Below are 13388 nucleotides of genomic sequence, written 5' to 3'. Positions count from 1 at the left end.
TAGCATATTATGCTTTTATTATTATAGATCATTGGAATGCTCAGGCCTGATCAGAAAAGGCAGTGGAACCAATATAAGGCATTCTTGGCACACACCAGAATTGCCACCAGGATAAGATGCCCAGATGCTGCTGTGAAATTTGGGGCTGCCCTGTGAGCCATCACTAGGCTGCCACCCCCCCTAACATGTGCTAAGGAAACTTGAGTCCCTCTACTGTGTATAAAGTATAGTTAGAAAGTAGGAGAAGTCCAGATAAAGTGATCTACCAAAATAACTTATGGCTTATAAAGGAATTGGTTAGGGAAAATACCCCCACATAACCTATTGTAGAGAGGGAACAATTTCTCCACACCCAGAAGAAAAGGTAAGAATAAATCCTTTGAGAGATTCAGCTTTGTATGAAATTGAAAGAAACAGCACCTAAACCTCAAAGAGTGAGAGATTTGGGTAGTGAATTTGAGTGGGAAGATGGAGACAGTCACCTATCAAGCTGCCCACTCACTCACAGCCCTGGGGAATCCTGTGCAGCACCTTTTGAACTGAACTGTCCAAATGTGGGGAATCTGGAGGTAGGTGAGTAAAGAAGATACTACTACTTGTTTGCCCAAATCCATTTCTCCCCCTTTTTCCTTTCTGTCATGGCCCTGAAGTGGTTATGGACTTAGGGAAGGGGCCCTACCCCAGTCCTGTGTTGAGGTACTGGTGGAATCTTGAATAGTCAATGCCAATCATTGATGGGCTTATTCTCCTGCCAGTGATTGGTTTAGGTATGGACATGTGACCCAGTCCTAGGACCTGAGGGGAAGTCTACTGGGGACTTTTGGGATTATTTTCCTCAGTAATAAAAGGAGATGCATAGGCAGAAACTCCCCTCTTCTTAACAGGATGTTGTTGTGTCTTTATGCAGTGTTGGAGCTGCTACAGTCACCTTGCAACCAGGAAGAAAGATCTGAAGGCAAGAGGAAGAAGAAGAAGAAGAAGAAGAAGAAGAAGAAGAAGAAGAAGAAGAAGAAGAAGAAGAAGAAGAAGAAGAAGAAGAAGAAGGAGGAGCATAGTGTAATAAAGTATGAAATCTCAAATTTTGACACATACATTGTAGTAAGAAGTCTTTCTTAGGGGTAGGCCGAGACCTTGAGAAAATGGAAACATTTACGTACCTGTCTTTCAATGTAATAGAGACCAACCACTGGGTATAGTTACACAGATGGTCAATGGCCGGAGAAGGGCCAGGTCAATGGATCAATATTGCCACGAGAAACACTGATTTGGACCAGAGCCCAGAATCATGGCCAGGGGCTAAGTCTCAAGAAACACTGATTTGGACCAGAGCCCAGAATCATGGCCAGCGGCAAAGTCTCAAGGGTATCTGTCCCATGAATGAAAGCATTGCCTTATTTGTGCTTTGAGATCTTGCCACCTAAGCATCTACATGAGAGAACAATTGTTCTGCCTATAACCCAGGACCTCACCTTCTCACTGCCCTCGTATCACAGGAATGGAAATAAGATCCTGTCTGGGCCCTGAGACCTTGTACCACAATCATCTAGCTAATGTCTGAGGACCCTTAGCTATGGCACTTGAAGGAGTGCTTTCAGGTCACTCTGGACATCTACTGGTGTCAGAGAGGAGCTCCTATATCTACACTTTGAGGCAAGGACTGGGACATGCTAATACATCACTTGCTAGGGACAGAGGAGGCATAGACACTGACAACTGAAATAATATGCCTTGGTATCAACTTTACTACAAAAAGCAGTGGTAATGTGGGCACTAACATTATGTCACTGGACTTGACTATAAGGCAATCATCCAAATCTAGAATTATAATTGATGTATTTAGATTAGCATCAAAAAAAAATACAAAATTAAAATATTTTATAAAGAATGTATGGGCAACCGAGAATACATGTTGGGACACCTCACAGGCCATGGATCCTAGTTTCAGAAACATTCATTTATGACAGTCTCAAAGGGATTATCAATATGAAAAGAAATAATATTGAAACCTAAATTAGACTTTTCTTTGTATGACATGAGGGTGACAATTCAAGACTTAATTCAATGTTTCTTAACTACAGTATACCTAAGAATCACCTAGAATATTTAGTAAAATATAGATTCCTAACCCTGCTCCCAGTAATTCTGATTCAGCACTTCAGGGGTAAGGCCCAGGAATCTGCATTTTATTTTTTAAAAATACATCTTTATTGTTCAGATTATTACAAATGTTCCTCTTTTTTCCCCCCATAGCTCCCCTCCACCCGATTCCCCCCTCCGACCCCATGCCCTTACCCCCCCCCGCCACTGTCCTCATCCATAGGTGTAAGATTTTTGTCCAATCTCTTCCCGCACCTCTCACGCCCCCTTCCCCCTGAGAATTGTCAGTCCATTCCCTTTCTATGCCCCTGATTCTATTATATTCACCAGTTTATTCTGTTCATCAGATTTTTTTATTCAGTTGATTTTTAGATTCACTTGTTGATAGATACGTATTTGTTGTTCATAATTTTTATCTTTACCTGTTTCTTCTTCCTCCTCTTCTTAAAGAATACCCTTCAGCATTTCATATAATCCTGGTTTAGGAGTCTGCATTTTAAAAAGGTGATTCTAATTCAGGTGGATTACAAAACATATTTTCAGAAATACTGAACCTGCCAACAAGAAGTGGGTCACTAAAATGATATAGCCCCAAGAAAAAGAATTTTCCCCAATAACCATTTTCTATGGGTCTAGGGGGACAACAAGCCAGAGAAAGTCTCCCAAGACAGACCCAGAAGTGAGAGCAGATTGGTTGATCAAGAAATGCACTCTAGCCGAAACTGGTTTGGCTCTGTGGATAGAGCATCGGCCTGCGGACTCAAGGGTCCCAGGTTCAATTCCGGTCAAGGGCATGTACCTTGGTTGCAGGCACATCCCCAGTAGGAGGTGTGCAGGAGGCAGCTGATGGATGTTTCTCTCTCATCGATGTTTCTAACTCTCTGTCCCTCTCTCTTCCTCTCTGTAAAAAATCAATAAAATATATTAAAAAAAAAAAAAAAAGAAATGCACTCTATTAGCAGGGAAGAGAATCTTGGCTACCCCGCTGGAGTCTGGACTGGTAATGACTGCTGTGTGCTGTTTTCCTTTTTCATAATGCTAGTTTTAATTTCGATTATCTGGTTTTCCTTCCACCATTGTGCAAGTATATTGGAGAATAGTTAAATGTATCATTTAGGCATAATTTGCCTAAGTGTGATGGCCATACCAGTTAAAAAGTTTAGCTAAAAGTGAAAGAACACCCATCTACCCTTGTGTAAGCAGATTTTTTATTTTAAGAGTTTTATTGAGATGTAACTAATATGTATTAAACTGTACATATTTAGAGTGCACATCTGATGTTTCAATGAACTCTATATACCACATAGGACTATAATAAATGAAACTATCACCACAATCAATGTAATGGATATATTCATCACCACTCAAAATTTCCCTATGATTCTTTGTAATCCCTCCCACCTACCCTTGCCCCCCTGCTCACACTCCCACGCAACCACTGCTCTACTTTCTATCACTATAGCTTAGTTTGCACTTTCTAGACCTTTACATAAATATAGTCATGCAGTACCTAGTCTGTGTGTGTGTGTGAGTGTGTGTGTGTGTGTGTGTGTGTGTGTGGTCTGGCTTCTTTTACGCAGCATACTTTGAGATTCATCCATGCTGTTGTATCAGTAGTTCATTCATTTTTGTTGCTGAGTAGAATTCCATAGTATGGCTTTATCACAATTTGTTTATTTGATTGCCTGTTGTGTTTCCAGTTTGAGACTATTAAAAAAAAAGTGGCTATAACTTTACAATTAGTTTTGGCAACTACATCTCAGTGTTGACCCATACTGAGTTTTCTGTCAATTAAAACTTATTTCTCTTTAACATGTGAATTCTGACCCATCCTGTAAAGAAAAAACCCTTTGAGAAGATACTGAGACAGTATCTTCAGTGTTCTTGTGGCTATCAGTAGGGAACTCCCCAAACCTATTGCTTTTTCTGTACTCTTAATTTCTATTAATGGCATCACCATCTACTAAGGCTTAGATTCTTAAAAAAAAACCCACAACACTCAGAATACATAGCATATATAGGTAATTATGTATGTAGGATTCTATAGACACAAATATTTGTGTCTGTTAAATGTCAGAGGATGCTACATACTAAATCTTTGTTATGGGAGAATATATTTTTATCTGACCAAAAGGAAAAAAAATCAGTGTTGGAAGAGATCACAATTCCCAAGCCAAAGTGGGGAGGAGAGAAAGAAGATTCCAGATAGGTCTCAGAATACCATGGAAGTTGGGAACAAAGCAAAAAAAAATGTGGTTATAGGGGCGACTTCCAGCTCTTGTGGTCTTTCCAGGTAACCTCCTCAGTCCCCCCAACTCTGGGCTGGCTCCTCAGACCATGGCCAATATGGAGCACACTTTCTTCACCATCAAGGATGGATGGCATGCAGAGTGGCCTGATGGGCAACATCATCAACCACTTCAAGGAGCAGGCATTCCATCATGTGGCATTGAAGTTTCTTTAGGCCTCTGAAGAACTCCTGAAGCAGCTCTACATTGACCTGAAAGATCGCCCATTCTACTCCAGGCTATGAAGTATATAAACTCAGGGCCTGTGGTGGCTATGGTCTCAGAGGGGCTAATGTGGTGAAGACAGGGAGAATGATGCTTAGGGAGGCCAATCCAGCAGATTCTAAGCCAGGTACCAGGAAGACATTTGCATTCAGGTTGGTGGGAACATCATTCACAGCAGTCATTCAGTATAAAGTGCTGTGAAAGAAATCAGCCTATGGTTTAAGCTTGAAGAATTGATTGACTACAAGTCTTGTGCTTTTGACTGGACCTATGAATAAGAAGTATACAAATCATCAGTTACTTTCAGCTCCGCTTGGATGTGTCCCTGGACACAGCTCTTCATTCCACTGACCTGGAAGCAATAGGATCAATCTTCCTTTTCTAAAGCATATTTACAATAAAGCCTTTGGAAACTGGGGAAAAAAGGCTATAAACATTGTTGTACAAGTCTTTGTGTGAAAAAATACTTTTATTTCTTTGGGTAAATTCCTAGAAAAAGAATGGTTCAATCATATGGCAGATATATATTTAATGTTTTTAAAATTAAATATATTGGAGTGACATTGGTTAATACAATTATATAGGTTTCAAGTATATAATTCCATGATACATCATCTGTATGTTGCATTGTGTGCCCACCACCCAAAATTAATTCTTCTGTTGCTATACATGTGGCCCCTTTTGCCTTTTACTACCTCGCTCCACCCCACCCCCCCTCTGGTAACCACCATACTGTTATCTGTGTCTATGAGTTATTATTTGTTTTTCTTGTTAGTTCATTTGTTGTTTTCATGTCTCACATATAAGTGAAATCTTATGGTTCTTGACTTTTTCTGTAGGACTTATTTCACTTAGCACGATATTCTCAGGATCCATCCATGTTGTCGCAAATGGTAGTGTTTCATCTTTTCTTATGGCTGAGTAGTATTCCATGGTATATATGTACCACATTTCTATCTAATCATCTTAAAGGGACACTTTGGTTGTTTCCATGTCTTTGCCACTGTGAATAATACTGCATTGAACATAGAAGTTTGTATATCTTTGAGAATAAATGTTTTCAAATATTTTGGGTAGATACCCAGAGGAGGGGTTGCTGGGTCATATGATAACTCTGTTTTCCATAGTGACTGTACCATTTTATATTCCACCAGCAGGGTATGAGGGTTCCAGTTCCTCCATATTCTCCAACAATTGGTTTGATTCACCTTTTAATTTTAGTCATTTAAACAAGAGAGTAGTGGTATCTCATTATGGCTTGAATTTGCATTTCCCTAATGATCAATGATGTTGAGCATCTTTTTATGTGCTTATTGCCATCCATATATCTTCTGTGGTAAACTGTCTGCTCAAATATTTTGCCTGTATTTTATTTTAATTGTGTTTGTTTTTTATTATTGAGTTTTGAGAACTCCTTGTAGTTCTGGACTAAGTTCTTTATCAAATATATGATTTGCAAATATTTGCTCCGATTCTGTGGCTGTGTTTTCATTCTCTTAACAGTGTCTATCAATGAGCAGAATGCTTTATTTTGATGATGTAAAAATATTTTGACTCATTGTTTTAGTTAGAATGCCTAACAGAAACTATAACTTGATAAGAAATAATAACTAAAGATAAGAAAATTATATTATCTCATATAAAAAGTTCTGAGGTAGGATGACTCAAAAACTCCAGTGTTTATTAACTTAGGTGCTAAACAATGTCATCAAGACACCAAATTCTCTTCATTTTTCTGCTTTGCCATCCTCAGCCTCCTAGCTTTATCTTCAGGCTAGTTCCCACAGAGTTGCAAGGTGGCTGCTGAAGTTCTGTGTATCATGTTCAGACATGCAACATTGAAATGAAGAATCTAAACTGTCTTTTCTATGTGTCAGAGTGAGGAAATGTTTCTTGGGAGACCCTCAGCAGACCGTTCCCCATAAAACATGACCACCCATGAACTAGCACTAAGTCCCTTAGGTCAAGGGTTGACATACTACCATGAGTGGGCCAAATCCAGCCTGCTACCTGCTTTTGTACAGCTTATGAGCTAACAATGGCCTTTATATTTTTAAAGGGATGAAAAATTCAACAAAAGAATAATATTTTGTGACATGTGAAAATTACATGCAATTCAAATTTCAGTGTCCAAAGAACTTCCAGTTTCAACTTAGAGAGGTAGAGAGCTAAGAAGCTGTCACCCCTGCCCTAGTGAGAAGAAAGCTGGACAGAATGCAAATTAAGGACTTTTTGTGAACCTTTCAGAGAATTGAGGTCACAAGTCAAATGACCTGGGGAGAAATGGGTGCTGCAGGGAGAGACAGGACCTGAGCATTTGCTTCCCTGGGGCAGACTCTGCTAGATGCCACGGAAACCAGTAAGAACTTTAAACTAGAAATTTTGATGGGTTGCTGGAGGCAATTGCTGGGGTGAGTTATCATGAGTGTATGGATTTCCTGGGTACTGTAGTGACAGGGACATTCTCAACTACTTGCTGCATTTTCTTCCAGGAATCCCCCACCCCAGGCTGGGGTACTGGCTGGGGGAGGGGAATAGCAGCCATTGCAAAATCCGAAATCCTTCCAGACTCTTCCCCTATCTCCTTCATGGAGCAAATAGTTTAATCTACAATGGGAAGGGATTCTATGGAAGGCCCTGATAGGGTACTCACAACTGAGATTTTGAGGGGTTTGAAATAAATCTGCACCCCTTTATCGAGCACTGATCTCCTTTTGAGTAGCAAATCTTGCTTTGCTCTGGTGGAGACTGAATGCCTGACTATAGGCATACAACACCCTTAGGCACACAACCTTAGCTGCTTATCATTCATTTTTATTTATTATCTACCAAGCAATAAAACATGGTATTCCCACAAGTATTCCATAATGAAAGGGAAGTAAATACAAGATTGCACTTAAGCAGATCCTGGAGGCACAAGAAAGTTGCATGAATAGGTAGTTTACATTCTCTGCATCCCATACCTATGGGCTCATGAAGCATTACCTATGGACAAATTATCCTATATAATAAAAGGCTAATATGTAAATTGTCCCCTCAACTGTCAGTAGTGATCAGTATTAACAATTTCACCTGGTTTTAGAAGCTCATCATACACCACACCTTCCTGATCCCACCAAACGCAGAGCATTGTCTTCTTTCCGAAGCGATTTGGCCTTGCAGTCGATGTCGATGGTTGACCTGGATCAACCTATGATTTTGTGCATTTGGGATTCTCAAAATAAATCCACTTTTCATCACCAAGTCACAATTCGATGCAAAAAAGACTTTCTTTTGTGCTGTTGAAGCAACGTTTTACTGATGACTTTTTGGTTTTCCATTTGTCTTTCATTCAGTTGATGTGGCACCCATTTTCCTTCCTTTAAAATCTTTCCCATTGCTTGTAAATGATCGGAAATTGTTTGCTGAGCAATGTTTAATCTTTCTGCAAGTTATTTTTGAGTTTGACATGCATCTTCATCCAATAATGTTTGTAATTGTTGGTCTTCAAACTTTTTCGGTTGACCTGGACGTTCTTTGTCTTTCACATCGAAATCATCACTTTTAAAGTGTTTAAACCAGTGTTCACAAGTATCTTGAGATGGAGCATGTTCACCATAAGCTTCCCAAAGTGTACGATAACTTTCAGCAGCACTTTTCTTCAAAATAAAATAATGAATTATAACTTCCCTCAAATGCTCTTTTTTTGGGGCACAAAATTCGACATTTTTTCAGTGTAAAACTATCTATGATAGTTATCATGTTTTCTTTGATAACACCTTCAGCAAATTTGTCATATGAAGTTTTGAAGCTTGTTGTCAATACAATAAATAGCATACATATCAAGTTGCATATATATCAACATATGTGTAACTCCATCTATTGAAAAAATCCACATTATTAACCAGTACACCTAGTATACTCCTTCCTTTGTGGAGCAGGCAGTGACTTATTATCTCTGTAATGTCTAATTATTCTGGAAATGGATTTACCTTCCTTGCCCACCATGCTTCTGCAAATCTCACTATCCATGAGCTTAATGAATAGCTCATTCACTATCATGATATTCCATAGAACAGTGTTCCAACCAAGGAGCGCGTCTCACAGCAGGAAAAGTCATGCAATGACCTGATGTTCATTTGTTTTACCACATATCCCATCACCCAACAGCAACTAGCCTTATAGAATGGGAAGGGCAGTAGTAGCACCAGTTGGCAGGCAACACCTTTTTAGGTTGGGCTACCATTCTACACTAACGGATAAATATGTGCTGCTTTTATCTCATTGCTAGAACACATGGATCCAGGAATCAAGAGATGGAAAGAGGGGTGATTTGTCTCACAATTACACACAACAAATCACTTGTAAACGTTTTGCTTCCTGTCTCTGAGTCTGAACTCTCTCAGTTTAGAGGTTTTAACCCTTTGCACTCACTTGCTTTTTTTTCGATTCCTTTATTCTACTCGGGATTTAATTTTTTAAATACCCCACATTTTACAAAACGCGGCAGTAGAATAAAAAACTGGAGTTTCTTTTCATACAAACTTATTTATTTGGATTTTTTTATATTTCAAATTATTGATACATTCAATAACCGTCACACTCGACATCCGAGTGCAAAAGGTTAATACTGAAGAGAGGAATGTTTTCCCTGAGGTATTATTTGACAATAGCCACCTGGTCATTTCAAGCTTCTCATGCCATTGGGGAATTAGGCCAGAAAAAGGGAGGGAATTACTGAACAGGCTGGGATGATGGAGTCTATCAAGGGGAAATACAGCTGCTACTGCCCAATGGGGTAGGGATGAGTATGGATGGCACCAGAAGATTTTCTGGGGGTACTTCCTGCTACTAACATGTCCAGAAGTAAAAGGTAGTAGAAGACTAAAGCAACTCCATATAGACAGGACCACAAAGGGCTCAGAATTTAGAATGGGCAGTGGGGGAGGGAAGTCATATATACCAGTCATAGCCTCCTGGCTGGTTGTAGAAATGAAGATTTCCACTTGAATATCCTTGCTTTATATGTTACACATATGTATGCATATTTATGTTTTTTACTTTTTATTGAATTTATTGGAGTGACATTGGTTAATAAAATTATATAGGAAATAAGTGTACAGTTCTATAATACATCATCTGTATACTGTATTGTGAGTTCACCATCCTAAGTCAAGTTTCCTTCCATCACCATTTATACCCCCTTTACTCTCTTCTACCTCCCCCATCCCCTTTCCCTCTAGTAATCGCCATACTGTTGTTGGTATCTATAAGGGTTTTTTTGTTTGTTACTTTTTTTGTTGTTGTTGTTAATCCTCACTTGAGGATATTTTACCATTGATTTTTGTAGAGAGTGAAAGGGAGAGGAAGAGAGACAGAGAGAAACATCAATGTAAGAGAGACACATCGATTGATTGTCTCCCGCACATGCCCCGACCAGGGCTGGGGATTGAACCTGCAACCAAGGTACATGCCCTTGACCGGAATCGAACCTGGGACCCTTCAGTCCTCAGGGCCGACGCTCTATGCACTGAGCCAAACCAGCCAGGGCACTATGAGGGGCTTTTTAGTATAACAACACAAAGATAGGAAAATATTGCTGGAAAATATCTTAACAATGGCATCCTGTCCAACTGACTACCTAGATCTTAGAAGTTGGCCTGGTTCTTGTCATTTCTGAGGTTCTGTTGTTTAGTTTCTTTCTTTGATTTTATGAGTCATATATATCATTCTTCTTCCAATAAGTTCCTTTCACTAGAATAAATCAGGTTCTCATTGCTTGCAATTAAGAGACCCTAACCAATACCTCATTTACTGCTGAATGAAAAAGGCGAGTCATAAAGCAGTATGGAGGAAAACAGAGGACTGCGTACATGTCCAGCATCCTGCTCCTACTCTAAATATTTGAAAATGACAGAAATGATATATTTTAAAAGAAATAAATATAGTAAAACAAAACTAGAAGAGGCAAGTCCAGTAGATCCAGAATTACGAGGAAGCTGTGAAAGAAGGAAGACAAATGTGACAGGAACGACAAAGGAAACCAAACCTTGAATCACACAAGCAGGCAAAATAAAATGCTGCAAAAGGTGAAGGCCTGTTGGAGGAGGGGGGTGTTGGAAGCTTAGAGATAATATAAACTGGTAGCAAAAGAGAGCCAAGGCGATTACTTTGAAGGACAAAACAAGGGCAGCTGTGTGAGAAGTCCTTGGGTTGCAGAGGCAAGGGCTCTTAGAAAGCAAGGAATTCGCCTACCCTCCATATAGGACTATACCTTCTAGAAGACTACCTATAATCGCACTCTGTCCAGCAGCAAGTTGAAACACCCTGATCGCCCCACCCCCCAACACTGAGTACAGGCTCTGGTTAACACAATAGAGCACCGGTGCAAGGCTCAGAGAAAATTTCAAATCAGCATATCGTATGATCCCATCTATTTGATCTTTGTGAAAAGAAAACTCCCCAAGTCTATATCTAGAGAAGGAATATACCTTTTGTATGCATAAAAAAGGGTCTGGAAGAACATACAGCAATCAATTAACAATGGTTACTCCTTAGAGGTGATCAGAAAGCTACTTCTATTTTTTATCTTATGGAGTTTTTTATTGTTTAGATTTTTTTTTAGAATAGCACATATTATTTTTAACGGTCTCTTTTATTAATTTTTTCTCTTATAATTATTTTATTGAGATATTATTCACATAGCAAAAGCTTCACCCCTTTAAAATGTACAATTCATTGGTGTTTGGTGTATTCACAAAGTTGTACAACCATCACCAATACCTAGCTATTGAATGTTCTAGAATATTTTTTTCATCCCATGAAGTATCGCCATGCCTCTTTAGCAGTCACTCCCGGTTCTTCCTCCCCCAGCCCCTGGCAACTGCTTCTTATCGCTATAGATTTGTCTCTTCTGAACATCTCGTATAAATGAAACGCCACAGTATGTGGCTTTTTATATTGGCTTCTCTTACTTAGCAGTTTTCAAGATTTATCCATGCTGTAGCATGTATCAATACTTCATTCTTTTTTATGGCTGAATAATATTCAATTGTACGGAGACAGCACATTTTGTTTATGTATTCACCAACCGACGAACATTTGCCTTGTCTCCACTTTGGGGCTATGATGAATAACGTTGCTATGAACATTTGTGTACAAGCATTTATGCGGACATATGTTTCCAATTCTTTTGAGTCTACATCTAGGAGTGGAATCGCTGGGTCATATGGTAACTTTATATTTCACTATTCGAGGAATTGCCAAACTGATTTCAAAGCAGTTGCAACATTTCTGTTCCCCCCTCATAATGTATGAGGGCTCTGATTTCTCCACATCCTCACCAACATTTTCTATTGTCCAATGTACTTCTTTTTGTAATTAAGATAATCCGTAGTAGACACCTCTTAGGAGGACTGTGGGAACCAGCCTGGATACACAGGTGTGGTCTTCCAGACACCAAGTTTGTAAACATGCCTCTGTCCTCTAGCCACAGGTAATGGGACTGGGCGTGGCCATCTGATCCAAACAGAACTAGTGAGCCTTTTCCCTGCAGCTCTTGGAGTTGAGACCCTTTGCAGTCTCAGTTTGACAGTTCCCTTAAACAGTGGAGGAGATGAAAACTCTGCAGCTGCCGGTAATCATTTCTCACCCTGTGGACCAGGAAGCGGCAAGAATCGATGGGCAGTAAGAGAGAAAGGAATGAAGCAAATACGTATTGAGAAACAGAGATTAGATATGGAAAGACAGGACTTCCTGGGTGTTTTGAGACTTTGATTCCTTCATGAGGCCCAGTTTCTTCCCGCCTTGGGAATGTCCAAGCCACTCTTGTATCTTTGTGAAGCACTCTCTTTCTTGCATAAACTAATCTGTTTGTTTCTGTTACTTGCAATAAAAAAATTAACTAATACAGAAATAAAACACAAAATGACCAAAAAAAAAAAAGGGGGGGGGTTTATAAAACAGAAGCAACAGGCAGCTTCTTTAGATAACCAAGGACAGGAAAATAAGTTATTGTTTCTCTTTCCTTCTCTCTCTGGATACACTCCATTCTCTTTCTTCTTTCTGCAATCCAGATTCTTCCTCTCAGAGCCCCACTGCTCCACCAGAATTTCTTTTGTTTCCTTTTCTTCCCCCTCCCTTCCCCCGCGTTAATTTCAGTTTGCAGGTTTACAATGCTGGGGACTCCCAACCTGACTCTGTGTGACTTCTGCATGACCTCGCCATTTAAATGCCTAGAGCTCTTTTCTTGACCAGTCTCTCCGAGTCCCATTTCCAGTTCTCGGAATAACCTGATTGACTTCAGTGTGGCGTATGTGCCCAGCACTGGTCCAAAGAATTGTGGTCAGGTGTTTGGGGCCACCTTGCATAGTCTGTGCACAGCGGAGTTTCTCTGCGAAGCAAGATTGGGCAGAGAGGAAATCAAAATAAAAGATATACCGTCCGAGTCTCTGCATATCTGGAAATGTCTCCTTTTTTCCTGCCTTCGTACATGAGTGGTAGCTTGGTAGGAAATAGAATTCTTGGATCACAACCTTGGTTTCCCCTAAAACTCTATAGATATTGTTCAAATGCCTTGTCCCATTTTGTGGCGTGGAAGACAAATCTGAGAGGGACCTGATTTCCCACCCCACCCCACCCCACCCTTTGTAGTTAACCTGCTTTTTTTCTTTCTGGAGTCGTACACAATTTCTTTCCTTACTCATGAAATTCTTTCATGTTGTTTTTCTTTGAAGTCACTATCATCCTCTTCTTATTTTTTAGATTAAAGAAGAATGTCTTAAACCTCCATTCTCAATA

General features: G+C 39.7%; 1 pseudogene; it reads left to right on the top strand.

Annotated features, from left to right (window-relative positions):
* The first annotated feature begins 4434 nt into the window (after positions 1-4434).
* LOC103301345 (nucleoside diphosphate kinase B-like) lies at positions 4435-4888 on the top strand (annotated as a pseudogene).
* Positions 4889-13388: the final 8500 nt, after the last annotated feature.

This window comes from Eptesicus fuscus, chromosome 1, assembly GCF_027574615.1.
Source record: "Eptesicus fuscus isolate TK198812 chromosome 1, DD_ASM_mEF_20220401, whole genome shotgun sequence".
In the NCBI taxonomy this organism is placed as follows: Eukaryota; Metazoa; Chordata; class Mammalia; order Chiroptera; family Vespertilionidae; genus Eptesicus; species Eptesicus fuscus.
The sequence above is the reverse complement of the archived record's forward strand: the minus strand, read 5'-3'. Positions and strand labels throughout refer to the sequence as shown.